Source organism: Canis lupus, chromosome 2 (genome assembly GCF_003254725.2).
Source record: "Canis lupus dingo isolate Sandy chromosome 2, ASM325472v2, whole genome shotgun sequence".
NCBI lineage: Eukaryota > Metazoa > Chordata > Mammalia > Carnivora > Canidae > Canis > Canis lupus.
Window position 1 is genome coordinate 59,612,948 of NC_064244.1, and position 26,923 is coordinate 59,639,870.

Below are 26,923 nucleotides of genomic sequence, written 5' to 3' on the forward strand. Positions count from 1 at the left end.
TTAACCCTATTTGGGTCTTACTCCATAAGTAACTGTATTTAGAGATTACCACCAGTGCTTGTGTTGATGCCTTTCAAGTTACTTGGTTGTCTGAAGCTTATGTTTTAGAAAATTCCTCAAGAAGGGCTCACGAGAACAATACTACTTGAGTTCTTTGATGTGATAAAATTTGTCTGTGTCCTTTGTACTTTAAAGTGATGTTTATTAAATAAAAAATTATTGACTCACATTTTCTTTCCTTGAATTTCTTAAATATTTTACTCCATTTTCTCCCTTCCCTCACTTTCTTCCCCTGCCTTTTTAAAGTAAGCTCCATGCCCAACATGGGGCTTGAACTCATGACTGAGGTGAAAAATCCCATGCTCTATCAACTAAGCAAGCCAGGCAACCTCTCTTCCTCTTTTTCTTATTTCTTTCTAAAATCACTAATTTTTCTACTGTATGGCTTGGTGTTGGTAGCTTTGGGTCAATATTCTTGGGCATGCATTGTATTCTCTCAATGTCTATTTTCAAATCTTTGTTTTCTCCAGTAAAGTTTCCTGAATGTTTAGTATTCATTCTCTTTCCTTGTCCTGGTTTAAATTTTTAAAACCATTCCTATTATTCATATGTTGGACAGTCTTTGCCTGTCTTAAATATTTGCCTTTTATTTCAAACCCTTCTTGCTTTTTCTTTTATTTTTCTATATTTTTGTTTTGATCTTCTGTTTATCTTAAGGCATAAGCTGTCTTACTTATTTGTACCTTTATTCCTTCTAGTATAATTTTTCATTTCCTAAAAATGTTTTTGAAATTTCTACTTTTTAAAGTTTCTATTGCTTCCTCTCCAGGTTTTTCTAATTCTGATTCATATTATTTTTTGTATCCTGCATATTTTCTCATTGTCTTTTAGCTCATTTTATTTCTTTATTTTTCTATTAAAGATTTTATTTATTTGAGCAAGGAAGAGAGAGAGAGAGAGAGAGAGAGAGAGAAAGAACAGGAGCAGGGGGAGGGAGAGAGGCAGAAGGGGAGAGAACCTCAAAAGACTCCCTGTTAAGCATGCAGTCCAGCTGGGGGCTTGATCCCAGGACCCTGAGATCATGACCTGAGCCAGTCAGTCCTTTAACCAACTGAGCCACCCAGGCACCCCTCAGCTCATTTAAAAATTGAAGTTTATAATTCTAATCCATTTTGTGGACCTATTTTCCTGGCAGACTTTCCTTGTCCACAGGAATACTGTTCTGTAGAATTTTTCCTCTTTTTTTTTTTTAAATAACTTTGTATGAGATTTATCCTTAGTACATGTGGAGTGCTCATATTTATATAAAAATAGTTTTCTAGAACTTTTAGAAAGAAGTGTAGCTCAGGGTGACTTTTATAACTTCAGAGAATTCTCTCTTATGGTGTGTTAGTGTAGTGTTAAAAGGTATGTGGTTTATTTTCTGATCTTTTTTGACTGTATCTCTCTTCCCCATATTTATTTATACCTTCTCCTTCCTTGGGGTGTCTTGACTCTCTCCTATTTGATTTTGATTCTGTTTCTACCAGCTGTTCCTCAGTGTGTGATCTTCCCCTCAAAGGGGGTCCCATCATACCAGTTTTGGATGTTGAGAGGAACCAGATTCTTGTAGTCTCTTCAATTCTTGCTACAGACCCTCCTACCCACCACCTTCTAGTAGACTGGGCAAAGCCCCTTCTAATTGCAGCCACTCTTCTCATATTAGTCTTCCTTGCTTTCTGGTGAATACTTGTTGGCTATTTTAAGATTCTTCCATTTGCAGATTCATCGGATGCTCTGTTGCTTCCCTCTATTTCTTGCACAGACCTAGTGTCATCAGCAGTTGGGATACTGTAATTTATAATAAAAAAATCAATATTTGGTCTTAGTCCCCTCTCTTGGCACAAAGCTCCTAAAATCCTTTCCTATGTCATAAGAGTAATCAAGGTATCTTGATTGCCCCTTTCAACCACACCTGAGTTTATGTCAGTGATGTGACTTTGGGAAAGCACTAAAAGGTGGGATCTGGGTGCCAGGGTAACCAACCATGTGATTGGAGGGCTAAAAACTCTTAGTGTTATCTTCCTGAGAGGGGAGAGAGGTGGGGAGGTGGTGATTTAATCAATCAATCATGGCTATGTAATGAAGTCTCCATAAGAACCCAAAGGATCAGTTAGGAGAGCTTCTGGGTTGGGAAGAGTGGGGTATTCAATGAGTATGGAAGCTCCTTGCCCTTTCCCCATACCTTGCTTACCCTGTGCATCTCATCTATCTGGATGTTCCTGAGTTAGATCCTTTGATAATAAACTGGTAATCTGGCAGGCAAATGACAGGAGACCTAAATAATAGTGACTTAAAAACATAGGTATTTATTTTCCTACAAAACAAACTCCAGAGATAGGTGGTCCAAGTTAAAAAGCTGCTTTGCAGGGCCATCATGACTCCAGTTCTTTCTATTTTTTCACTCTTCTAATATTAATACATAGTTTTGTCCTCTTGGTTACAAAATAGCTGCTGTACTTCTAGATATTACATGGACTGCTGTCAAGATTGGTTGGGCCTTGGATGTGAAATTATGACAAAACATAATTTAAATACTCAGAAATATGAAGAGAGCACTTTCCACTCTTCCTTAAACTCTCCCGGTGAATAGTTGAATCCTAAATAGAATGCTCTTATTTGTCAAAACACTCTCTTGCAAAAAGTTGATATTCTGACACTTTCATAAGACTGTTCCAGGAATTTGCAGTCTGAGTCCTGTGAACTTCTCGGTCTACCATTTGTCTTCTTGCTCACCCTGGGAATCTGCCAGGGGCCACACATGGTCCTGGCGCATATTTACTGGAATATGAGTTTTGCTGTTCTATACTCCATTTGCAGAAAATCATAGTTGGTGACTTGCCAAACTAAGTTCTATTGGTTATGTTGAAAATTTGCTCTTCACTTGGTGACTAGTTGGGTGCTTGTTCTTTGTTTAATGGACAGATGTTAGTGGGAGTGTTCGAGTTTCCTCCTCGGCTTCACTTTTTCAATGGGTATAAGGTTTGGCCAACCATAGGTGCCAATATGTAAGCCATAGTGCCTACCATCAACACCATTGCAAATATAAACATTAAAAGTACCACCATCCTATACAAAGGAGCTTAGGTAAAGCAATCTACCAACTGTAACTAAGACTAAATCCTGCTCAATGGAGCTGGCCACCAAGGGCACAGAGGGTGATCTGTTTGGGCCATCCTTTCTGATCTTTGGAGACGCCTGTCCTGGGTGCCATTTGATGACAAGTGACCACCACCACACTGGTATCACAAAGCTGCCCCTCCCCACATCCTAGACATGTATGAACACTGTCCTCTTCTCTTCATTCTAGCAGCTAGGACCAGGCAGAGATGTTTAAGTAAAACATTATCAGATATTTGACCAAAAGGAAAGAAACTCAGAGTCAAGTCCAACCAGATAATGTGGCTCATCCTTCATCACTCTTTCATATTCTACTTTGGCTTCTTAAGAGTGATTCTTCAACTATGCTCACTCTGGAGCCAGGACCACCTAAACACACCAATGTTTCACATCTGTGGTTTTATAAATATATGAGCAAGTCTAAACATCTTAACATATCAAAAACATACAAGCAAAATAAATTCCACATAATTTTATAATTAAAAGGGAGACTAAGGGGTGCTTCCTGAAGAAGTCCAATCTCTTTCCACAGGTGATGAAGAACAAGCTCCAAAATGTTACAGGATTTGTCCAAGGTCACAAATGAAGTAAGGGACAACGTCAAGGTCAAGCTCAAGGGTCTGGGTGGTTCCAGTCCTGTGATTTTTTCCACTTGCAGCATATAGAATCCTGTCTTTTAAGACAGTCTTTAAGAAAAGGCCTCTGACTACTCATTTCACCACTAGCAGCAAACCTATTTTAATTTAATAGCTTCTGATGCTCCCCAAACAGCATTTCTCAAACTGGATCCTAGGCCCTTGAGATTTTGTGGGTCTGTGAGAGTTTGATTTTTCTTTTCAAAGGGAATTGACTGAAGCGGACAATAAAAGCCAAATAGACTTGTGTCGAAGTGGATCATCCAACATCAGAGAGGATGGTAGTATCATCCAATGTCAATTATATTTTTGTTTAGTTCCTGTATAATAGTGTTTTTCTGTCTTTAGCTATTGTTGTGTAACAGCACTTTTTCTTTTCCTTACAAATCCTTTGTTCTGTATATTTATTTATTCGTTTGGTACAACTAATTAGAATGATTCAAACAATAAATCTCTTTAACTTCTCTCTCTCCACTTAAAAGACACTGTTACCCATCATTACATTTGTTGTTCTGAGTCCTTCTCTCTTATTTCTGACAAAAGAATCAAATGTCATGAGATCATCAAAATCTCATAAGGATCAGAAATCATGGAATGAATTTGTTTTTAACAAACACATGCTTGCTATTTATTGTGCATTTTTTAAAAACATTTATTTATTTATTTTAGAGGGAGAGCAAGAGACAGCATGTGAGCTGGGGGAGGGGCGGAGGGAGAGGGAGAGAATCCTCAGGCGGATTTTCTGCTGAGTGCAGATTTTCTTCCACTGTGGAGCCTATCGAGGGGCTCAATTCCAGGACCCTGAGATCGTGCCCTGATCCCAAATCAAGAGTCAGATGCTCAATCAACTGAGCAACCCAGGCACCCCAAGTTGTCATGCATTTCAAGGCTTTTGCTTAAACTGAATATTTGGTGCATCTCTATTCCAAAGGAATGAATGTTTCCTTATGGAAGAGTCAAGAGGTTAACTTCCGACCTTAGAACTTTAGATGCCAAGTTGTCCTAAGGAGTCTCAAGTGTAGAGAAAAATCAATGGTGAGCCTATTAACACATACGGGGCATCCCTTCCCTCTTTGGGGCCATGTTCTTTGTAGTGTGTTTGTGTGATGTGAGCAAATGGTGAGGGAGCCTCTTGCTCAGATGAGGATGGAACAGATCTTTCAGGGATTACCAGCATCATTGGTGGAGAGGCCCAAGTATCTATCCAAATGAGCTCTCAAGTGGGACAGCTGGTCATGTACCCAGCCTCATCCATGCTGCCTGACTTCCTCCCCAACAGAGATCACTGCCAGGGAAGGAAAAGAATTTGCTATCATCTGTTTAGATAAGAAAGTTGCTGCTTCCAGGGTATTTTAGAATTTCTCTTGGAGGAGATTGGCTCCAAGCAGAAGTTTTTCCTAAGTTTTTGGCTCTTCCTTAGACTGAATCAGGAGTGGAGGAAGGTGAAGGCTGCTTCAGAATGCAGTGGGGTCCCAGGATGCCGGCATCTCAGAGAGGCCTCGAAGCAGTGGTTCCAGGGGGAATTGGGCAGCTGGGGTACTGTCTCTGCCCCCTGCCGGGGTCCTTTCCAGAGCCTGACACCTAGAAAGTTCTCACCAGAAGTTAGCCACCACTGTGAAGTAAAACACATAGAGCATATGTTCATTCATTCACCTAACTGCTTACCAAAGTGCATTCACCTGTTAGCTTAGTGATAGTCACAGCATTCCTATAGGGTAAGGTTATTTTTAAGATTTATTTATTTATTTTTGGGGGGTGGGCAGAGGGAAAAGGAGAGAGAAAATCTCAAGTAGACTCCCTGCTGTGTGCAGAGCTGGACCTCACGACCCTGAGATCATGACCTGAGCCAAAATCAAGAGTTGGATACTCAACAGACTGAGCCACCCAAGTGGCCCTGTAGGGTAAATTTCTAAATAATGCTTATCTCTGAACACAGAAGACCTTTAACAAACATTTAATGAATGAAGAAATGAGTGCATGAATAATAAAAGGACACACATGGACCTGGGTATGCTTTTTGGTCATATCCATTATTAACTTGCACAAGGACACTATTCTCATTGAACCTGATTTTTCATCTGTAAAATGGAGTGACAGTCCTTTCTTCACTAGATTGTAAGGATGAATGAAATAACCTCTAAAAATAGTGAAACCTCTGTAAATAATAAACTGATTTAAAGCTCCAAGTACAATACCTAGCACATTAGAATGCTCACTCAAAGTGAACTTTTATTTTGCTCGTCTGTATTGTAGATGAGGATATTGTGACCTAGAGAATTTAAAAAGACTAGTCTAAGGACATTCAATTGCGGTGGGACAGGGATTTGAACTCAGGTCTCTTGGATCTTAACTTTAGCTTCAATGGGGGTGCTAAGGGAGTAGTACCAACATCTGAAGGGTAAGGAGACTAAACCCCACTCACTTCATCACTAACATTTCAAGACTCAGGTGTGAGAACAACAGGCTGTTTTCAAAATACTTTGCTCCAGAGCTTGTGTGATACTCAAACAACTGGTCAGTTTAGACAACTCAGGAACAAAATATGTAAATTAGTTGTATGGTCTTGTATAGACAATATAATCATAGAATTGACAGATCCCCGACCCCCACCCTGCTCTATTTTTTTCCCTCTATGTTTTTTCCTGTTCCCTTTCTAAACAGTGGACTCTAGCAATGTTTACCTAACAATGAACCTAAAAAAAAAAAAAAGAAAAGAAAAGAAAGAAAACCATGAACCTCCTTCCCTTTCTTTGTACATGGCAAGTATCTGAGTAAGCATGTAGAATCATGCATATGGATGGGAAGTAGAAAGCCCAATGCATTATTTACATATCATGTTGGCCAAATACTTGGACTTTTTTTATTTATCTTGTGCTCTTTTGGTTGAGCCTGGCACAACTTACAAGTCTTCCTTTTGCCTGGTCACTTCCGATCTTTTCTTCTCAAGATGAGAAGACTGATGATATTGAGAGACAGACAGACAGAGAGGGACTCTGTGCCTTGTATATACAGAATACTCACAATATTTTTTCCATGTAATTTCTGCGACTTTGGGGTTGGGGATGATGGTAAGGGAGAGTTCATCCCAGTATGACCCCATTTTTGCCTATCTCTCCCTGTCTGATTCCTCTGACTCTATAGGTGGCTCCCCCACCCCTGGAGTGGCACCCTTCCCACTCCTTGCCCATGCCTCCCTTGTACCCTCTCTGAGAGACTGTACTGCTCACTGGGAGGGGGGAGGATCATGGATGACAGCCCTCGATGTCTCATCGTCCTGGTACCAACAGGAACTTGGCAGTCATGATAACAGGTACCCAAGATACCTGGAGACCATGCCAAGCCAGTCTCCCAACAACTTCTTTGGGGCTGAGTTCTGGCTATCGTTGTGCAAAGTGAGAAGTAGAACCATGCTGGTTCTCAGGCTTGGGCACAGCCTTTGTGTCTACCTTTGTCTCCTAGTAACATCTGGTTTGGTTCCATCTGTTTTTCTTCCTTCAGAGGTGCTCTTTGATGTTAATCCAATCATAACACCACCACCAATAATGAATAGCACTACCAGGGTACACTGAGCACCCTACCATGTGCCAGGTACTTCCCTGGTCCTTTTGTAGATATTACATCCAAGCTCATGTTGGCCCTCTAAAAGCTGGTCTATTATCTTTATTTTGCTGTTGGTTGACTGGGGCTCAAAGCATCTTGACTTTCTAAGATCATTCATCCATCCAGTGACAACAGTGGGGTTCAAATTTGGGTTTCACTTATTCTGTAGCAAGCATCCCTTGCACTATACAACCACCCCCACCGCATTGTTGAACGCTCACTGCTAGAAACAAGCAAGATGATATTAGGATTTTAGGGTTTCCCGAGGCAGTGCATTGAATCACCTTGAATCAGTGGTAACTAGGAGATTCCCTTTCACGCGCTCCTTCAGAGGCCTGATTACCCGAAACAGGAACTCTTCATTTGCTCATGGAGCCTTGACACCTGTCTAATGTTTGTTAACCTTCCCTTTTAATAAAGACACAGAGGCCTCAAGCACCGAGCTCTGGGCAAGCAATTAGGTCCAATGAGAATTTCATAGTAGTGTTGTCTTTATACTTGTATTTATTTTGTATGGCAATTTCTTTTTATTCCAAGTGATATTAATTTCCCAGTTATGGTAGTGATGAAAAGATTCCTTTTAAAATAATATCAATCTAGGGGTCCCTGGAGGGCTCTGTTGGTTAAACGTCCAACTCCGGATTTTGGCTCAGGTTCTGATCTCAAGGTTGTGAGGTCAGCCCTGCAGTGGGCTCTGTTCTCAGCGTGGAGTCTACTGGAGGATTCCCTCTGTTTCTCTCCCTCTGCCTCTCCCCCTCCCCTGCTCACACATGTGTTCTCTCTCTTTCTCAAAAAAATAAAAAAATAAATACATAAACACATAAATAAATAAATATATGTATATATATATATCAATCTAGATTTTTTTTGTTTTTTTGTTTTTGTTTTTGTTTTCAATCTAGATTTTTAAAAGTGAATCAATTTAGGGATACCTGGGTAGCCCTATCGGTTAAGTGTCTGACCTCTGCTTGGGTTGTGATCTCCAGGTCCTGGGATCAAGCCTGTGTCAGGCTCCATGCTCAGCAGGGAATCTTGCTTCCCCCTCTTCCCCACCCTTTGCCCCTCTCTCCGCTCATGCTCATGCTCTCTCTCTCTCAAATAAATAAATAAAAATTTTAAAACTAGTGAGTCAATTTAAAGAAAACTGTTAAATAAATAATAGTATAGATCATATGCAGATAGAGGAATTACATACAACAGGCATTCAAATGACCAAAATGTTGGAAATGTGACCTCAATATTTCACTTACCTGTGGCCTACAGGAAGCCAAGCCCATGTTACACACAGAAGGACGTGAGGACACATGGGCACTTAGGTTTTTGTGGCACAGGCACTGTTTTGTAATGTTGTAGTCCTATCTCAGAAGTACTTCATACAACTCTTCAAATTATTCTATAGATATTTTCCCAAGTCTTGTCTTTCATGGGCTCTAGGCTGGAGGTCACCAGGAACTACAACGGAAAGTGTAATGGGATAAGGGCTGGAAGGGAGGTGTGGACAGAATATGATAGCATCTCCAGGCACGTGGGGTCACTTCTAGAAATGGAAATCAAGGAGGCTTCCTGGAGGAAGAGGCATTTGAGTCAGGCTTCGAGGAATGAGTAGCCATCGACTGTAAGGATATGGGAATGGGGGCTGGTGGGTGAGGGAGCAGAGAGGCAGGTACCCCCCCACACACACACCAGAAAGTGGAGAAGCAAAAGCTGTGTTTGGAAAATAGCTATTATCCAATTTGCCTGGAGCCCTGGGAGATGTGGCCAGAAGTGTAAATTGGAACAAAATTGTCATATCCTTAAAAATAGGCCAAGGAGATGGGGCTTATTTTAGAGTAGAGCAGAGATTCACTCAAAAACCCCTCAATAAAAAAAAAAAAAAAAAACCCTCAATAAGAAGTAGAAATTATTAGGGTTACTGATAGAACTCAGTTGTCCCTGGGGATCTGCATTTCCCCCAATTTGTCTTCTCCCTGAATATATGAGATGAGCTACTTCTGAGGCTTCATTTGCTTGCCTGGAAGTCCTATCCAAAATGCCAGTCATTGGGGCACCTGGGTGGCTCAGTGGTTGAGCATCTGCCTTTGGTTTAGGTCATAATCCCGGGGTCCTGGGATCGAGTCCCACATCAGGCTCCCTGGGGGGAGCCTGCTTCTCCCTCTGCCTATGTCTCTGCCTCTCTCAGTATCTCTCATGAATAAATAAATAAATAAAATCTAAAAAAAAAAAAATGCCTGTCATGCTGCTTAAAATTCCATCAATATAAATCCATCCCTCAGGATGCAATGTCTCAGTTTGAACACTCCAGGAGATGCAGCATTTTTAGTTCTTGAATGCTGCCCTGGGGTTGTGCTTCCATGTGGGCAGTTGGCCAGGATTGGAGGGTTTGGGGATTTGAAGTTCATGATCATATCTCCAACCGCACAACATGAGCGTTTCACCTTTTCTCTGTGCTTTCCTGACTCGTCACGTGGAGATTGCAGGAGAGTCCCTCTGCCAGAAACCACATTCATGGAGAAGAACCATCAGCAGGATTTGTGGAATCAGAGATGGTGCAAAGATGAATCTCCTATTCAGACCATCAGACGGTTTATTCCTGGATGCTGGGAGAGAAGCCTGGAGGCCCCGCCTTTGGGGTACCCAGGAAGCTGGCTTTTCTCTCCTGTGTTTTGTAATTGTGCATTGTGACCTCATTGTCAGCGGAGCTTTATGTGAGGGAAACCTATAGAAGCAGGTTTAGGACTGTGTCCTTCCACGGTGCTTGTCTAAGTCTGCTAGCTGCCCATGGGGATACTTCCAGCGGACATCCCTCAACTTAGGGGCCCAGCTGACCCCCAGGTACAGGTCTACAACAAGCCATGTTCTTTCTCTCTCTTTGCTGGTGAGAAGATTGCCTGGTCCACCCTGTCACAGGGGATGTAGCTCCTTGAGTGTCCTGACTTTATGTAAAGCCTTAATTCCTATCCCCGTGTGGTGGTGAATACCTAAGCCCCCATTTTGCCCAGACTGGCTGCCACGAAGCCCCCACCCTGGGGCAGCTGCAGTATCGTTTCACGTGTAACTCTGCAGACTTCAAAGGCTTCTCTGTTTTAAGCCTTTGGGGATTTCCCTGATTTTTTTTTTCTTTTTTTTCAAGCTCCGCTTTGCTGCCTTTAAAAGGATGTTCATTGTATGTCATCCACTAGTTCTAGAGGTTTTGTAATCTGAGAGTCTTCAGGTTATCTAGCCTAAAATATTTCCCGAAATGAAGGTCTGCAAAGGAAATTGAAAGCCTCTTCTTCACTCGCTCTACCTACCGTGCTTGGACAGTGGCCGAGTTTTCTCAGAAAATAAGCATTTTGAGGACATTTTGCAAGAGTGAAGAAAAAAGAACCAGAAATGTGATGTTGGGGTTCCTTTTTCTTAAATTAGGGAGGAATAATACAATAGAAGGAAGGATATTTCATTTTAATCTTTGACATCAGTTCACAAGGCATAAAAGGATAAAATAAAATAAAGCAGTGCTCTCTTGAGAAGTTCATATTTTCAAAGGCTTTTGGCATTAATGTGCTTATTAATTGTCCTATAGCCTCATTGTCATTGGAAGAATCTGGTATAATATATAATGGCCTTCGGAGGGCTAAGGGAGAGAATTTCAAGTTTCTGTCTTAACCTGAGCCACTTAAAATGAAAAACAAAGGCCATTAAATCCTGTTCATCTGAAGTAGATCCTAAATATAGTTTATTGGGGCTCTTAATTCACCCTGAAAAATGCTGCAATTATTAAAAGTGTCCAAGCTGTTAACTCGAAAACAACATATGCCGCATTTACATAATGATTTGCATATAATTTCCATGTAATTCATTTAATGTCAAAATGTACAATTACGCTTCCAGCCCCCTCTGCCTTTTACCCCCCGTGCCCTTCCCTGGCCCCGCTGTGTTCAATTGGAATATCTTACTTGCTGGAAACTATTTACACCTGCTCTTCCAAGAGATGGCTGGATGGATGTGGTCTGTCATTTTGGTCCAAAGAAGTTTGGTCAACTGCATTTATTTTCCCAGACTGGATCGGTTGTACTGACAATCTTCGTTCTGATACCATCGGTACCAGTGACTTAGTTCTTCCTGAGACATATGGGCTCATTTTACAGATGAAGGGACTGAGGCTCCTAGAGGTTCCACCCGGCCTGCTCTACTCTTTGCTTGCTTTCTCTGGTCCAGCAAGCCGAAGGCCTCCACCTACCATACAAAATGCTTTCCTATGGGTCTTTCACAAAATGCAAATATGTTTGCTAAAACAAATAAACAAATAAAAAAACTCAAACAACTCCTTTGCCAGAGCCCATATGATTACTTGCAATAGGCAAAGAGGTAGCTCTTGGGTCTACCAACAAGGACAGGAAAGAAGTCTTCGGTCTGGTTCCAGAGACACATTTTTCTAATGTGAGTGGGCTTTCTGCCTAATGCAGTCCTGCAAACATGCCGTGTTTTTCTAGCTCCAACTTGTGCTTTCTGCACGGGCCTCTTTTCTACCTCTCCCTCATTGCGCATCTCGATTTGCCCACCATCCACTCAACATTCAGTGGTTGGTTTACACATTATCAGGATGCCTGCCTCTGTTGCTCCCAAGATGAGGTTTGATGCCTCTAGAATGACCTAGATCACTTTGTTTGACTTGGGTCCCTCAAAAGCAACCCAAGTACTTGGGCCGAGGTCGTTCATTTGGAAGGTGACCTCAGGGTGCAGGGAGAGTAAAACCAGGAAGGAAGAAGAGCAACGTTACGGTCCATTATTGAGATTGCGGCTGGGAAGTGTATGGAGTGGTGCCAGCGTGGCCACCTGAAGGATGGGAATCTCAGTCGTCTCTCCGCTGGTTCGGTCCCTACTGGCCAAATGTTGCTCCAGGAATTATTAATTTCCTTACACTTTCTAGCTGTGCAGGAACATGGGCTGAGCAAGCTCTCCACAGCTTCTAGGATGCCAAGGGGCATCCAGCAAATGAAGCTGTGTGACACCCAGGTTGTTGGCTTACAATGGGATGCACCCTGCCTGGTGCTGTCCACTCAGGCCTGACTGAAATCAGTAGTAAAGCCAAGCAGGTGTGAGTTGGTCACCTGGTGTGTCTAGTACTGCATTGACTGACCACTCCGTATTGTATTTCTTTCTTCCTCTAGATCATAAGCAACCCAAGGGCAGGGGATATGTGACCACTGGGTCCCCAGTTAGGCACCGTGTTCAAGACTGATCTGTAGAATGAATGTATCAGGTACCAAATTTAGTTTAGCTTCAGCTTCAGAAAAGTAGATTGCCACTAAACTTAGGAAGGTCACAGGGGTCGGCTTCCTTGATTTAGACATCTTCCTCCCCAATTTTGTCTATTCTAAAAAAGTTGGAAGGAAGTAAATAAATCAAAGGAAATACCTCACAGACGCATTATAAAATTCCCAGAAGCAGAAGGAACCAGGTTAGCTGGGATTCTTCACTTGAAGGAACCAGCCAATTCTAGGCAAAATTGTAGCTGATTTTTGGTTTTATTCATTCGTTCATTCATTCATTCATTCATTCTTCATCAGCCTCAAATAAACTAAGTTAAATGGGTAACAACCAAGGCCACAGTTAGAGACACGACATTTTCTGCAAGGGGCTACTCTTCTTTTCCATGTCCCTCTTGTCTGTCTCTTCCCTTTGTGCTCTCTTCTTGGCCTCTGCTCCCATCCTTTTCTTATTAACCCTCTTGTCCTCCTCAGGTCCAGCTGTCTGACCCGTAGATGGATCCTCAGAGAAGGACTCCTGGCGGCCCAGAGTGAAGCTTTGATGGTGGCTCCCCCAGGACCGAAGATGGCCCCCACGCCACCCTCCTCACAGCACCACTGTCCCCTGCTGGACCCACATGGTGGCAGAAACACCACAAAAGCCATGGTGTCCCTTTTACTTCGGACTGCTCATTTTATCAAGTAAAGGAGCCAGGTGTCCACTGCTCCTCTTCAAATCAACACACAGATCATATGGCCACGGGGCATAGAGGAGACTGAGCAAGTAGGCAAACTGAGGCTTCCTCACCTAGTAGGAAACCATTAGGGAACATAGTGAGCCTGCAGAGGAGGCTTGGCAACACCCCGTTCTCCCCTGTCTCAGTGGAATTCTTGGCCCTGGAGGCTCATCTCCGGGCAAGCTTGCCGTCCTCCTATGGGCATCCTTCAGAACCGCCCACATACCTAGGAAGTGGGCAGCTGCTGAGACAGGGACCTGCCTGCAGAGGGTCTGAGAGAGGAAGGGGCATCTGTAGGATGTGGAGTGGCCACCTCCCTTCCCTCCTCTGTAACTCTCAGATGCTTTGAGGGAAACCTTGTAGCACGGATAGTTGTGTCAGATGCATATGCTTCTAGAAGCTTCCATCCCAGATAGGCCCGCAATTGCCACTGATCTGTGAGTGTGTGTGAGAGAGAAAGAGAGACAGAGAAAGAGACAGAGACTGAGACAGACATAATTTTTATTTGTTTATAATAATAGCAATAGCTAAACTTAAAAGGTGTTTATCAAGCTTTGGTCACGGTGCTAAGCACTTGAAAGGTTCCATCTCATTTAACTCCCACAACAAGACTTTGAGGGGTAGGTTCTTAGAGTATTCTCATTGTACAGATCAAGGACTGAGTCTCAGAGAGGTTGAGTGACTTACCCAAGGTCATACTGAGCAAGTGGAGTTGCTGGACCTCACATTCTAGTAGGTCAAGCTGCAAAAGCCGAGTCTGCAATCATCAGGATAAATGGTTAGGGACTGGCAACATTCACTCTAGATGGTGCATAAGTGTGCTGTGTGCCTACGTGTGTGTGTGTATGTGTGTACACTCGGTTGCAAAGTATAGAGAAAGTAGTGGTGAAGAACACAGATTGGAGCCCGATGGCATGGGTCTGAAGTCCAGCTGTCACGTCTTGTCTCTGTCTCAGGTAACTTAAACCTCCCTGTCCCCCAATTTCATCATCTGTCAATTAGGCTAACAGCACCTAGCTCATAGGATTGTGAGCACTTACGAGGGTGGCGTGTGTGGATCATCAGCACAGCATACGCTGTAAACAAGTGTTACGACTAGTAATAATAGCGTATTGGGGTTGAGTAATGTCAAATGTTCATCGGTAGTAGTAATAATAACTGGAGCGCTGACCGGGTGCCCACTCTGACGCAGGGCTGTGAATATATTCCCCGCTTTAGCCCTTCAACGCTGCTGTGAGCTCGATATCATGATTTCCAGTTTCCAGAGGAAGAATGAGTCTCAGAGATATTAATAGTTGGCCTGAAGGCAAATATCTGGAAGAGGTCAGGGGAGAGAAGCAAATCTTGAGCTCTGTACTCTTCTATCTTACCCACTTTTCGTGGGCTCATTTGCTCATTTGAACAAATACCTTTCATACAGACTTAGATTTTTTTTTTTTTCAATTTGGGAATTGTGCCCATCTGCCCGCCTAAGAAAGGTTTGCTCAGAGCTGCTTCTACAGGGCGACCCCTTGCAGCTTTTTAATTGCTACTATCTCTTTGAACATTTGGAATTTGCGATGAAATCACTTTCCAACCCTGATTCATCCCAAATTCAATATTCTGTTTCCTTTCAGCTTTTTTGTTTCCCCAGCAATGAAAAGATCGGTAACCTTATAAAACATCTAAAAGCGGTGGTGGAAGTTTCCTGGGGCTTCGAGTGTTGTGTTATGTTATCTTTGGAATAACTTTGATGTCTCACCGGTGTAATAGAAGCCGTGATTATGTCATGGAGCTGATTAGCATGGCTGTGGGAAACATTAATTCATGCTGACATCATAGCTGGGCTTGCAATCAATCAGTTTGTTTTGCTCCTTTTTGCTCCCCCCACCTCCCCGGCCACCCGCCCTCTGATGCTCTTAACGTAAAGGTGATGGTCGGCTTTCTGGGGACAATGGAGCAGGTACAGAAGCCCCTGGATGGGGCTGAACTTCACCCCAGCAGCCGCTGCCTCCTGATGGCCCTGGGAGGAAATGGTGAAACAAAGCTTTTGGCAGAAGCAGGGGAGAAATCTGCTGGCCCTTTGATTTGCCTTGAAAGGTTTTGATTTAGTTGGCATTCAGACTCTTGATATATAAAACTTTTAAACTCAGTAGTCAGCCTGGCTGCCTGAATCCATTTGGTTCCGGTCATTTATGATTAAGCTGATTGCTGGTGGCCCTGGTGTTGTGGGGCGCAGGGCTGGCCTTCATTGGGTAAGACGATCACATTCCAGACCATCTCTTTCTTCCGACGAAAGTACATTTCGTTGACAAAGGAAGCTGTAAAGAGAAGCCGTGTAGACTCCTATTATCTCAAATTGTTAATATTTAACATGCATTAAAGAGCTATCTTCCTGTTCGCCACGTGCAATTAATTTAATCACCAATGCACTGTTAAGTATCTATCAGAAATAGTGAATTTTTTTCATGATGTATTAATCTGGTAATGACGTCTTCCCTTTTACCTTTAGATTTAGTGTCACTCTTTTATGTTACATGGAGTAGTCTCCTGGAAGCAGGAGGGAATTGTAGGAAGTGTTTGGGAGAACTTAATGGTGTCTGATTTGGGGTGGAGAAAGTTGAGGGTATTTCCAGTTTGAACACCACTTGGGGCTCTCTTCCTCTCTTTAGGGCATGTGCTGAGCCTCACTTTTGCCCTCCCTGCCTCTTACCTCTAGATCTCTGTAGCTCAGAAAGTCGGGATGATCATGTCCTGGTGTCGCTTTTTGACCTGGCAGATGGAAACTATTGTTTATTGTGAACTGAGGTAGGAGAAAATTAGAGAATGAACGTTTTATTTTAGCTGCGTATAGGGACAGCTACATTTTCTTGCCTGGGGACCACTTTGCCATAGTTGTAGGCCCCAAAGCATCCCACACTCCCTTTTGAAATGCTCATCACAGTCACAACTGTGTCTTCCCTTGGTAGACTTAGGTTGCCCAAAGGAAAGAACATGTCTGTCTTGTTCACCACTGTATCCTCAGTATCAAACACATAGATGCTCAATAAATACTTGTCAAGGGAGTGAGTGGTTCAATCAAGGTTAGCAGGAAATAATCCACTCTGATGGTTCCAGGGTGTTTAATGGAGGGACAACTTCAAAGGTGTGGGTAGCATTAAGGGAAAGAACAAGGGATGATGAAATCATCCTGAACTGTTACCATCCCAAAGCTTGAAAAGATAAGGGGAAAGGGATGGTATCACCAGAGCCAGTGAGACCAGGAGCCTTGGAGGAGAGGCTACCTGCTAAGAATTGTGGTCATGGAGGGTGGCATCCTCTAACTGGGGAACATCACCCAGAATGGGAAGGAATGGAGATTATAACTTTAACTTCTCTCTCGTTTTTTCCTGCAATCTTCCCCTGGTTCCTCCCATTGCCCAAACTCAACTGAAATCCAGCTGGCAGGGGAAGCTGGCTGATGTTAGGTGTCAGCCTTGAGAGACACAAACAAGGTGAAGGAGGGCAAAGGCAGAGCTGGAGGGGACACATCAGTACAATGAAATATGAGGTGAACCCTTCCATCCAGCACACAGCCAACTGGAAGGGAGAAAAGAACTTAAATCAAAATAGATAGCACAAAGCCCCTTGTGTTCATAGAGGGACTTCACAGAGAGTGATCTTACTTACTCTTACTTTACCAACATTACTAACAACTTTGGAGATGGTACTTTCTAAGCAAACCATTCAGAGGCAGGGGCAGGAAGAGCTTATTAGAAGCTGATACAATTACAGAAACAAGTGGTTGCTTCTAGTTTTGTGTTAGAAGAGAAATAAAAAGTAACAGAAAACACAAAGCACATGGAATGTGAGCTGCCTAGGATCGGTTAGTCCAGGGACCACCCCCTCATACACTGGCCGCAGTCCTGAGAACATCACCATTTTAAAGGCTACGTCATCAATGCAGTCATTCGTATCAACAGCTTGGTTAAAGGATGATCCATACCCTTCATGTAAATAGGCAGGGAAAAAATTACATACTTTGAAATATTTCTGATAGGAATCATCCAAATTAAATAACAAAATGCAAAATACAAGAGAAAGCATCTGAGTATTTCATAGATCAGCCTGCTCTCCCAGATGCTAGATGAATGGAACATTGTTGTGAATGTCTCGACTACACACATATAGTGTGATGGGGGATGAGAATTAAGGCTAGCTCACCCTCAGCGTGTTCCTGCATCCCTGGATGACCCAGCAGAATAATAGATTTCAACTCATTTCTAAAAGCCAGAGCTGCCCCAAAGATGGAATTGGGCTACCTTGGGAGGTACTGAGTGCCACTGTGAAATGTCTGCTTCTATTGGGTGGTTGGACAAACGACCCTTGGATTCCTTGGGATTCCTTCTTACCCTGAGATTCAGTGATATCATGCTTTTATTTTGCACCAACCTTATGAAATATTATTTGCCCCATTTTACATCTGAGGAAGCAAGTCCTAGGAAGTCAGTTGACTGTAGTTGCAAGTCTACTTGCTACTTGCAAATTAATAAAGCCCCAAGTGAAGGCCAACAGTTTTTGAGCATCTAATACATGGTAGTAGCTGTGCTAGGCCTCAGGATGATAGAGATGAATGAGATGCAGCTCCTGTCCTCCAGCTGTTTATATCTTTATACAAAACAGTCATGCATTCAAATCCATCCAAAGAATATTTGGCAAATGCCCCAAGTGAAATCTATCTCAGATGTAAGTGGAACAGAGAGGGAACAGGCTTCACAGTAGAAGTGAGGTTTGTACTGATTTGAAGGGCAAGTTGGGGATTTCCCTGAGCAATGAGGTGTGATGGGCATGTAGCTTAGCAGAGAAGACTAGACATGCAAAATCATGGAGATGTCAGAAGGTGTGTGTGTTCTCACCTGCAAGGAATCCATAATGGCTCCATCACAGAGGTCATCTGCAGGAGAGGGCGGAGACCAGATAGAGACTACCAAAGCCCAGCAAGGCAAAGTGACTTGCCCAAGGTCACAGAACAGACAGAGCTGGGAGTTGAAGCCAGGTCTCCTCACAAACCTAATGATCTTTTGGCTGGTTGATAGTTCATCTGGGCTGACCTTGGTGAGAACACACCCCTGAACCCTAGGTATCATGATTCTCCCCAGCTGAACTTATTTGGCCCCAACAGACTTCTAATCAACACGTATGTTTCGAGCTCCGAATTCTGAGTACTCAATCTTTGAGGAGGATAGAGACTTAAGAAAGTCTTAAGTTATTGTGTGGGAGAATGAGACTTTTGTAAAAATGAAACAACATACATGTAGGAAGCTGCTATAGAAGTTCCCCTTCACAGCTGAACTGCTGGTCAATGATCATCTATTGGCTTTGTCTTATTTTATTTTTTAAATTTCATTTCATTGCATTTCATTTCCAGTGTACTTCTTTTCATTTTTTATAGTCTATTTTAAAAAAATGTTTTTCCCTTCATTCCAAATGTCCCATCCTAATCCAAATCTCTGACTTCCCATAGTTGCATCCTTGCTGGTGAGAATTTAATTGGGGCTCTTCGAATCCACCTCTCCATACACTTATTTATTTATTTATTTTAAAGATTTTATTTGTTTATTCATGAGAGACACAGAGAGAGAGGCAGAGACACAGGAAAAGGGAGAAGCAGGCTCCATGCAGGGAGCCTGATGCGGGACTCGACCCTGGGACTCCAGGATCATGCTCTGGGCTGAAGGCAGACGCCCAACCACTGAGCCACACAGGCGTCTCTCTCCATACACTTATATGAACATATTTTGTATAGCTCTATGGGCTATAATTAGGAGACACCGGACTACACATCTCATTCTGCAAGCCCTAGGCAGCATCCCGTCATCATGCCCGTTAATATATTTCCACATCAAAATGTGTGAATCGTCACACTAACTGAAATAAAGAGAATCTAGCTAGCTTTGTGCCGATTCAAGTTTTGCCACCAAACAAGTTTGTCTCAAATTTATGGAAAAAAAAAAACACCTTCATATTTTCAGAGATTTTTCCTTTTCAAAATTGCAGGTAAGGGACTGTGTACCAGAAACACAGTTCACCCCTCCGTTCTGCCTCTGATAGACACCTCTGCACCTCCAGCTCTGCCAATTCAAACCATGCTTCAAAAATCAGACTCCATCCATGTCTTGATGTGAACCTTTGGGAGAATGTCTCTGGGATAGACACTCATGGGAGGGGGTCTCTAGGATCCCAGGATTTATTTGTATTTAATTTCACTAATTACTGACAAATTTCTCTCCAAAATACCTCATTAATTATTCCCACCAGCAATCCATGCAGGAGAGTGCCTGTGTCCTAACATCCTCACCATCACTGCATATTATCAGATGGCCAGATGCTTTTCCCAATTTGACGGGTATAAAATGCCATTACATTGTGTTCTCATCTTCATTTTTCTGACTATCAGCAAGGCATGAGCTTTGTATATATGTTACCTATTTCTATTTTCCTTTCTGGGAAATAAATATTCATATCTTTTTGGTACCCCACTGCCCTTTTTCCCCCCTACTATATCATTTGCTCTTTTAGATTTTGACCCAAAAAATCAACATCTACTCCAAGGTCACAGTTATATTTATCGCATTTGCTGATTATATTTCTTAAGTTTTACTATCCATATTTCAGTCTTAATTCATCTCATTCATCTAGTGCTTATGGTTTTGTCTATGGTGTGAGGTGGTGATCCAAATTCTCCATGCTGTGAGTTCATTTCTCCTTTTACTAAGTAAATAATCTGCACTTGCCCATTCACTAGTGATGATATCTCTCTTAAATACCAATAAAGTACAGAATCTGGTTAGGGCACTGATTGGAATTATATTTTTTTAATTTTTATTTGTGGAGATCTAACATCTTTTTATTGCCAAGCCATTCCATCCAGGAGCATGTTTTATTTTTTTAAGTATGTATGTATGTATGTATGTATTTAGAGCATGAGCAGGAAGAACAGAGGGAAGGACAAGCTGACTCCATGCTGAGTGTAGAGCCCAATGTGGGGCCCAATCCCATGACTCCGAGATCATGACCTGAGCCGAAATCAAGAGTCGGGTGCTCAACCAACTGAACCCCCACCTTATGTCTGCTCCTTAATTTAAATCTTCCTTTCTGCCCTTGAAAAATGTTTTCATTTATTTATTTTTCTTCTTAGAAGACTTTTGTGCGCTTGATACTTTCTAACTTGTTGTAGGTAATACCCTATCTTGCTACCACTTTCTAGGTGGTTATTGTTAGTATAAAGGCACTGAGTTATTGACTTATACTGTCTTAAAAGGAGCACATTTGGGCACCCTGGGTGGCTCAGTGGTTTAGCGCCGCCTTTGGCCCAGGGTGTGATCCTGGAGACCTGGGATTGAGTCTCACGTCAGGCTTCCTCCATGGAGCCTGCTTCTCCTTCTGCCTGTGTCTCTGCCCCTCTCTCTCTCTCCTCTGTGTATTCTCATGAATAAATAAATAAAATATTTTTTTAAAAAAAAGTAGAAAAAAAATAAAAAATAAAAATAAAAGGAGCACATTTAATGCTTTTCTACTGAGTATGTCTTTTGCTATAGTCTCTTTATCAGATGATGGCTGTTTTCTACTAGTTCCATATTTTAAAAACATAAATAAAAAGAAATTTTAGATGTCCCTGCTAGAAAACATTTTTTTCTACTTTCTACTGAGATTGTCACATAATTATTGTCCTTAACTTCATGTGGTTAATAATATTGAATTTATTCTAGTATTAAATATTATATTCCTGCAATACATCCTGTATGTTCACTTGTGTTTTTTAAAAATACATATGTTGAATTTAGCTGGCTATGTTTCTTAGGATACTCACATCAATATTCTCATGTAAACAACTTCTTTCTTCTTTCTCTTTTATACTGTTCTCACATGGTTCCCTCTGAGCCCGATGAGAGGGTCTGGCTTTCCAATTTGCTTTCAAATTGCTACAATCCGGGCCCCCAAGAGACGACGACCATATTTAAGGCAAGTTGTTTATGTATATATGTGAGAGAGACAGACAGACAGACAGACAGAGACAGAAGCAGAGATGACCTGGCCTGGAGGATGAATACAGTTAATCTATATATGAATAGGATTTTGCCAAATGAAAATAGCACCAGATGTGGTACACCACATGCAAGGAGGACAAGTTCTTTGGGTTCTCTGACTTCTGCAGTGATTGAGATGTTCTCAGGCAAAACACATTTTAGTCAGTCTGCTCGTGTTATCAAAGTTATTCTTGGAGACTTTGCTATTACTGCGATCCATGCTAGCCTGAGATATGGTAAATGGGGAAAATAAAGTATTTCACGGTCTTGGTCATAGAACTGAATAACTGTGACCTGACATATTCTCAGGAAAATAAACTTCAAAATATCTGGATGGGAAAAGGGAACTAATTTCTTGGGTATATACTATGTACCAGGTGCAATGCTAGGAACTTTATGTATGTATTATATCTCACTGAGTCCTCACAAGAGTACAACGAGTAAGGTATTAGATCCCAAATTTGCAAATAAGGAAACAAGAAGCTCCAAGGAGCTAAATAAACCAGTTATTAAGTAGTAGAGCAAGGATTCAAATCCAAATCTGTCAGATCCTCTGAGGTTTTTTTTTTTTTTTTAACTATGTCCTTATCTCTGGTTTTACTAATCTGCCTTTCTCCTGTCCTTGTGAATGTATATATCCTTGCTTATTTATTTATGGCCAATCAACCCCTTATAACCTTCTTTCCTTTTGCTATGGAAATAACCCAAGGGCAGTAGTTTGCCAAAGCAGCTGTGTTAGCCTATAAATGTTTTCTCCTTCCACCTTAAACCCAGGGGACTCTCAGGGCTGGCCGCCACAGGAACCAAAACAATAGCTTTTGAGATTCTTCTGCCCTTAAATCAGATCAGGGTCTTGGAGAAGTGCCCTATTTTACAAATACAAGAACGAATAGTAAGACATTACTATAAGTAAGACATTCCCATTTTCCATTTTAATACCTCTGATGAAAGAATACCTGATGGTTGAACTAAAAGAAATGTGAAGTTTATGGAGAATCTCCTGTTTTGTTCTGGAAAAAAAAAAAAGAAATCATAACACTTTATGGTATTAAAAGTAGAGGGCAGCCCCAGTGGCTCAGCGGTTCAGCGTCACCTTCAGCGCAGGGTGTGATCCTGGAGACTCAGGACCGAGTCCGCATTGGGCTCCTTGCATGGAGCCTGCTTCTCCCTCTGCCTGTGTCTCTGCCTTTCTCTCCCCGCCCCCCCCCACCCCCGTGTCTCTCATGAATGAATAAATTAAATCTTTTTAAAAAATAAAATAAAAGTAGGTAAGAGCAGTAATTATTTACACAGTTATCGTTCTTTATAGTGTCAAACATAGGAATACTCTTCGCCTCTTTTGATCCTTCCAATAGTATTTTAAAGCAGGTAAAGCAGGGATCCCTGGGTGGTGCAGCGGTTTAGCGTCTGTCTTTGGCGCAGGGCGTGATCCTAGAGACCCGGGATCGAAGCCCATGTTGGGCTCCCGGTGCATGGAGCCTGCTTCTCTCTCTGCCTAAGTCTCTGCCTCTCTCTCTGTGTGTGTGACTATCATAAATAAATAAAAAACTTTTTAAAAAATTAAAGCAGGTAAAGCAAACCTCCATTTTTACAGACAAGGAAACTGAGGCATGGAATTACATGCAAGTAAAGTGGATTCCATTAATTCCTCCAGCTCTTCATTTTGAACTGTATTCAATCCCTTTATCATCTATCTCTGAAGTTCTTCCCATGGAGAGGTAGAGTATATTTTCCTGATCCTTGGTTTTGTGTTTAACCATGTAATTTGTTTTGGTCAATAGGATGTTAGCAGACATAACTAAAGCAGAGACCTGAAATTGCTTGGTGGGTGTGTTTGCATTTCTCTGCTTGCTTTCTTGCTCTTCAGACATGAGAAGAACAATCCAGGCTGGCCGGCTGTTCCAAGAAGGAAGAGAACAGACATGTGGAGCAAAGCTTCCAGCCAATCCCAACCAGGAGTACAGCCTGCCACTGACCTGCAGACCGGTAAGTTTTAGTTATATATGATTGTTGGTTTAAGCCACAGAGTTTGGGAAATAGTTTGTTACACAGCAGTAGCTAACTGATACAGCAAAAATAAATCAGTAAATAAGTTGTAGAATTTGAATTAGAATCCAGGTCTTTAAACATACAGTTCTTTTGACTTTTGACTATGCTCAGTTGCTTTTCATGCAGAGAGATTTTTATTTGAGTGTAAAGATGGAGCATTTTTGGTTAGGGTTCATGTCATACTCATCTTTGATTCCTCAGTACCTAGCCTACTACCTTGCACATTGTAGGTACTCGGGATATGTTTATTAAGCAAATAAAAGATAAAAATATCAGAAAGGTACCTCTATTCTTTTGTTTGGTTTTTAAAAATTCTTAATTTTTTAACAGATTCTTTTTAATAAAAATAAAGTCAAAAAGGAAGGTACATTACATATGATCAGTTTAAGCTTCTAAAAATAGGTCCCAGTAACCACACAAAGAGGGCACAATCATCATTTTCTTTTCTGACATCTGTCCATATGCAGCATATTTCCTCTCTGAAGAAAGATCAAACCCCATAAAATGCATCATTTATATGCCACTCCCCATTATGAAGCAGCATGGAGACCATTAATGAGAAGCAGAGGCTAAAAGAAGAGTTTCAAGAGTTGCTTTCAGGCAGACTGCGGCAAAAGGCACAGTCCTTTGGGAATTGCACACAGGCACATAGGACAAACATGGTACCGATTCCCCATTCGCCCCCCACCCTCACCCCTGTCTCCACTCTCCCAGTTGCCACAACAGCTTGAGGTAGAGAATTTGTAAAACCCACATGGAGAGCTTTCTCCTCTGATTTTTTTTAACCTCAGAAGTCCAACAGTGCCGATGAAGGTAGCTGTGACATTTGCAATTTTCCATGCACCAGGCCCATTCCATTTTCCTTCCTGGTGCTGCTTCCATGGTACAGTAAACCTCCAGCGCTGACAATAATTACAGCCAGAATAAAACGAAGGGAGTAATAGGAACAAAGCGTGGCTGTAATTGCCTTTTCATTATTTGCTAACAGTTAGTTATTCAGTCACAGGGAAAAATTACACAGTAATTGGATGACAATGGGGAAGCAATCACTGAATCCCACAACTATGATATTTTTGCTTGTTGGGCTTTAGACCTTTTATTCATATTTTGATTAAACAGCTGGAGCATTAAACTGACATACGAATGTATCCTTGGTCAAATTCCGATGTGTTTGTTTCTACCCCATTCAAAATGTTGAATTTAAACTAGCACATACAGTAGACCTGTAAATACTGTAGTCTATTGACTTTCCAATAAATCTCTCCTCCTTACCCCAGTTCATAAAGAAGGCATAGTGGGTGTAATAGCATGGACATTTTTTTTTAACACATCAGTTTTCAGTTGGTGTTTTAAAAAGGAACAATGTGAAACCACATGGTGCATTCTTCTTATATTCAGATTTTTCTCTAATTTAACTTTCTAAACCCAAGACCATTATAAATGGATCCTTAGAAAACATTTACTCTTCCTTCTTCCTACAAGTTGAGAAACTGAGGCCCAGAGAGGAAGCTGAGATGTTTAGAGTTATCCAACCCTCTCTCTTTTTTAGGACTAGAAACCAGAACTCTGACTCTTACTATGCTATCAAAATGTCTTCTGACTCCGCATTTGCTTGCAGGAGGGGAACTAAAGAAGTAAGACAGGTAAGATCTATGCCTGCATAAGCATGCTCCTCCATATTCACACACACACACACACACACACACACACACTCACACACACTTACACATACATCCCATGTGGATGATACACGTTTCTTGACTGTGGAACATCATTTAGGGGTTTCCTGCTCCATGTTTGTGATCTTCATGATAAGCTTCATGGGTAAGACCATTCTTTGTATTATTCCAAGTATTCTAGGGCCCAGGCAATGTAAAGAATAAGTCTATGCATTTGGATGCGTGTGTGAAAATGTCTGTGTTGGGGGCTAGCGATGAAAGATGGAAAAATTGCCACAAAGCCTTCATTTAAAGATTAAGATTTTCTGCTTGGGAGATAAGATGCAGTAAATTATATGCATGTGACCTTGAACCCATTTCAATAAGTAGGTAAGAGAAGCATGACTCAAAGAATTGGTTATGGACAGGTGAGGGGTAAAGAAGGGGGTTATTTGGGAACAGGGTGGGTATAGAGCTATGATTAACACAGAGAGGCAGGAAATATGCTTGGTGCTTCATATACATGATTTCATTTAATTCTCATAGTAGCTCCATAGGACAAGTTTTATTATCCCTATTTCATAGATAGGGACTAAAACTTAGAGAGAGATTAGCTAAGCCTTGCTTAAGATCATCAAGCCAGTCAGTGTAACAGCAAAGGACTAAAACCCAGAAGCTAAGTTTTGACCTCTGAAGTCATTGATGACCTTTAGCCACTTGCAAGTAATTGCAACATACCCAATTTTCCAGGTCAATCCACGTTCTTTGATGTTTACCCTCTGCCAGGGACCACAGGGATTCAAAAGTGAATTAAAAATTCCTGTCCTCAAGATGCTTAGCTTCTCTTGGCAGAAACCATGAACCAAGGCATGAATTTGTCAGTGCAGTGTCAAGTCCATTCCTATGACTGGTGACTTAGGTAGGGTTTCCCGTAAGCAGATCTGGAGACAAAGACTTAAGTGCAACCAGTTTATTTTGAAGGTGATCCCAAAACTTGGATCCCTACCTTTAAGGAATGAAACCAAAACAATATAGGCAGGAGGCCAACATAAGATGCATTGAATGTTACTGCTAGGGGACATCTGGGGCCTAGAAGACAGTGGGGAACATGCCTCAGTGTTATCCTTAACTGCTACCTGAAGGCTGAAGGAATGGGAGCTATTATTGACAGTCACTTGTTAAGGGGTGTTTCTGAGGACATTAACTCTTTGTGTTTCCCATTTACTCTGCTTGTGAGCTCAGAGTCCACCAGAAAAATCTCTTGGCAGAAACGCATAGGCATTCTCAGTGAGCATCCTTCCGTGTCAACAGGTGAGTACCAAGGTGACCTGGGTGGGAAGCTGACAGTATCTGCCACTGTGGTGAAAGGCACTGTCCCATAGTGGGTGGCGTGGCTGAGCAAGACTTGGAAGGTCAAAGAAAGAGCATTCTAGAGCAAGGCACACAGTTGCATGAGGGCATTGCTCCAGACCATCCTTTCTAAAGGACCTGCCTGGCTTTATATCAGAAGCAGAGAGTGCTCAGTTTCATCCTAGTAAAACTCACTATATAGAATTTATATATACATATTTCTTATTCTGGCATTCAAGGCTCTTGTAATCCAATCTTAGTTTACCTCTTGACAAATTCTTAGCAATCCATCCTGGGCTCCTTTTCCTGCCCACATTGGTACCTGTATTGCTCCCTGAGTCCTGCCTTCAAGGCTTTTCCAATCATTGAGAGTCTCAGCTCCAAGACCACCCGCACAGTCTTTCCAGACCTTTCTTTGCCCTTTGCTCCTGGCCTCACACACTTATGCAGCCTCCAATCACT

General features: G+C 41.9%; 1 long non-coding RNA gene across 1 annotated transcript; it reads right to left on the reverse strand.

The window, feature by feature from the left end:
- Nucleotides 1-2,478: 2,478 nt before the first annotated feature.
- Nucleotides 2,479-10,040, reverse strand: LOC125754080 (uncharacterized). The gene is made up of 3 exons (XR_007407438.1): nucleotides 9,830-10,040; nucleotides 8,645-8,846; nucleotides 2,479-5,406 (listed from the first exon to the last, which is right to left on the reverse strand). It is a non-coding gene; the product is annotated as an uncharacterized LOC125754080 (long non-coding RNA).
- Between the last annotated feature and the right edge of the window lie 16,883 nt (nucleotides 10,041-26,923).